This window comes from Nothobranchius furzeri, chromosome 11, assembly GCF_043380555.1.
Source record: "Nothobranchius furzeri strain GRZ-AD chromosome 11, NfurGRZ-RIMD1, whole genome shotgun sequence".
NCBI lineage: Eukaryota > Metazoa > Chordata > Actinopteri > Cyprinodontiformes > Nothobranchiidae > Nothobranchius > Nothobranchius furzeri.
The window spans coordinates 64,184,361-64,187,677 of NC_091751.1; positions in this window are offsets into that span (position 1 = coordinate 64,184,361).

Genomic DNA, 3,317 nt, shown 5'->3' on the forward strand with positions numbered 1-3,317 from the left:
ACTCAGGGCGTAAGGCAAAGCCCAGAAAGACAAGAAAATAACTTTTATAGCCCAGTTCACTAAAATTCTGTTTTTTTTTATCGGGGACCCATGAGCCAGCCAGAAGGGGAGGAGACTTAGGCTCCCCATTCGCCAGATCCAGGTGATTACCGGCCAACGTGGACGTTTTAATTATAAAAAAGCTGTTTATGTGTCAGTGCTGTTTTATCTTTATTTAATAATATGAATGTAGGATATATTATCTTACTCATATGGGTAGAGATGTGTAAACAGATTTAATACAAGACTAAAGCTGTGAATATCCAGTCTGAATCGATCTGACTCTCATCAGAATATTTTAAACTACATCAGCCAACAATGCTGGCCAACAATCAGAAAAATCTGTTTGTTTCTGACAGAATGAAAAAAGAAATAATTCACTTACAACAGCTGGAACTACGTTAATTTTCAGACGGACAAAAGAAACAAACAGTGGCCAAAATTGCAGTCTAAATGCACCAGAAAGCAGAGTTTAACACTTATTTTTCTGATATTTCTAAGGAAGCGTGTACAGAATGTAATTTATTCTTAAACCGTACTGCCCAGCCCTACTTGTAATGGGATTACATATATTTAACTGTGTTCACTTATTATTACATTCAAATCTTCCTCTCATCAGCAACCTAAAACCATCTCATTCTTCACTGTAGCACCTACCTGCACCTCAGCAGGTCTGGCGCTCCCTGTCTCACCCTCAGCAGGTCTGGCGCTGCCTGTCTCACCCTCAGCAAGTCTGGCGCTCCCTGTCTCACCCTCAGCAAGTATGGCGCTCCCTGTCTCACCCTCAGCAGGTCTGGCGCTCCCTGTCTCACCCTCAGCAGGTCTGGTGCTCCCTGTCTCACCCTCAGCAAGTCTGGCGCTCCCTGTCTCACCCTCAGCAGGTCTGGCGCTGCCTGTCTCACCCTCAGCAAGTCTGGCGCTCCCTGTCTCACTCTCAGCAGGTCTGGCGCTCCCTGTCTCACCCTCAGCAGGTCTGGCGCTGCCTGTCTCACCCTCAGCAAGTCTGGCGCTCCCTGTCTCACCCTCAGCAAGTCTGGCGCTCCCTGTCTCACCCTCAGCAAGTCTGGCGCTCCCTGTCTCACCCTCAGCAGGTCTGGCGCTCCCTGTCTCACCCTCAGCAGGTCTGGCGCTCCCTGTCTCACCCTCAGCAGGTCTGGCGCTCCCTGTCTCACCCTCAGCAAGTCTGGCGCTCCCTGTCTCACCCTCAGCAGGTCTGGTGCTCCCTGTCTCACTCTCAGCAGGTCTGGTGCTCCCTGTCTCACTCTCAGCAGGTCTGGCGCTGCCTGTCTCACCTTCTTCATCATTTTCCTGCTGAACTTCCTCTGGTCTCTTATATGAAAAAAGTGACATGAATAAGGTTTAAAAATGAAATGTGATGAGAATATAACAAAAAAGCGACAATCACACTTACAAACTCCATTTTTATGTGGAGATTCAACTTTTTTTATTTATTTCGTGTCAAATGGTTTTTGTTTGTTACTGTAAAAATCGCCATTTTTTTGTTGACTAAGTGTTGTTTAATGTTTAATGCTAACTAGCAAGATGTTTACGTTAGTCAGCCATTTTAGCGTTTGACCAGAAATACAATTATACTCTTAGACTAAATTATTACCAACTCACAATTCCTTTTTTTCTTTTTTGCCCATGAGAAGAACTCGCTGAGCTGCTGCCGTCTGTCTCTGACACCTGTGTCTGCCCTGGCTCCAAAGCTAAATTCTATCTCCACAAATGCAAGTATAGTAACCAAAACCTAATTTCAAGCACTATTATAGTGACACTCTATCTTACATAAAATTGGTTAGTGGATCACTAAACAAAAAAGCTTTAAAAACTATATCTATTTGCACCACCTATAATTTATTTGGATGTGTGTAACATTTCTGTAGTGCACCCCCTGGCATATGTTTCATCTTCTTTGTTCAATTTTGTATGCAGTTTGTTTGTATACTTATCACCTTGTTCAATAAAGTTTTGGGGGAAAAAAAGACTCCCATGTTAAAAATACCAATTTCACAGCAGAAATAAGCATGTCCACAGCCTGGTACCAAAACATGTTTTTTTGTTTAAATGATCTAGTTTACACTCATGACAACTCTGAGGGGGGTGAATTTTTTCTCACTCTTCTGTTTAAGTGTATTAAAAGTCTAAAATTCTGTATAATTAATGAGCATCAGACCCACGTGACCACAGAGCGAGCTCCCCTCAGCTCAGTGGAACCTCGGTCTGGCCTGGAAACTGCACCGGCATTTTGAGTCTCTGTGTGTGTGTATTCTGTTTTTAGATATTTTTAGTGCAATTGTTGGACAAAATGACTTGCTGTGGCATTAATTGCACTAATAGAGCATCCAAGGAGTCTCCATTTCATTTTTTTCGGTAAGTAAAATTATATTTATGTATTTTAGGTCACTGCCGAGCTGAGCTTAGATTGTAACATGCACTGTTTAACCATGAAATTTAAATGTAATAGGGTAAAACCCAGTGCATTTAACATAATGCTGCACTTTAGAAAATGGGTTGAAATATAACATGTTGGTGGAGCTGGGTTCCGACTATCGGCTTGTGGAGCTCTCGGGAGACCAATGTTTTCCACCCGTTTCTCCCCTGGCTTCGCGGCTTCTGTGCGCTGCGCGGGCTGCCGGCTTGTGGAGCTCTGGGATGGAAACCTTTCCACCCGGACCTCCCCAGCGGCAGCTCTGCGCATCTCAGATCGCAGCGGGGCTTGTCTGCTGTGCGGCTGCCAGCTTGTGGAGGTCTCGGAGACCTCTGTGTCTTTCAAAATAAAAGCTCTTGGGTCAAATATTTCAAAATCAATCCTTTTCTTTTCCATGTTATTGGGGGGGGGGGGGGGGGGAGCAAATGTGCGTTTGTCCAATATTGGAGGGGACACGCATCCCCCCCCCCCCCCCCCCAGGTTCCTACGCCCTTGATCTGATGTGCCTAACCCTCACCAAGGTCACAGGGAATTGCTGCCTAGTTCCTGAGGACGACCAGGTCTGCAGCTCACCGCTCCCCACGGGGATGGTTCCAATGTGGAGATAATGGGACTTTAAATTTAACTAAATAAACATATTAGATTTAGAATATTAATTTTTAACATAACGATTCGGATTTAAGTTCAAATATTTAGACATAATGTTGAAGTAACTGTGTTGAAACAACTTATTTTTATGTTCTCAGAAGCAAAATGTGGCTAAATCTAACTGTTTATGTTATTATTGTCATATGGAAGAGGAGCCTCCAGAGGGATAACTGGAGGAGGAGTGAGTGTCTGAAGGTGC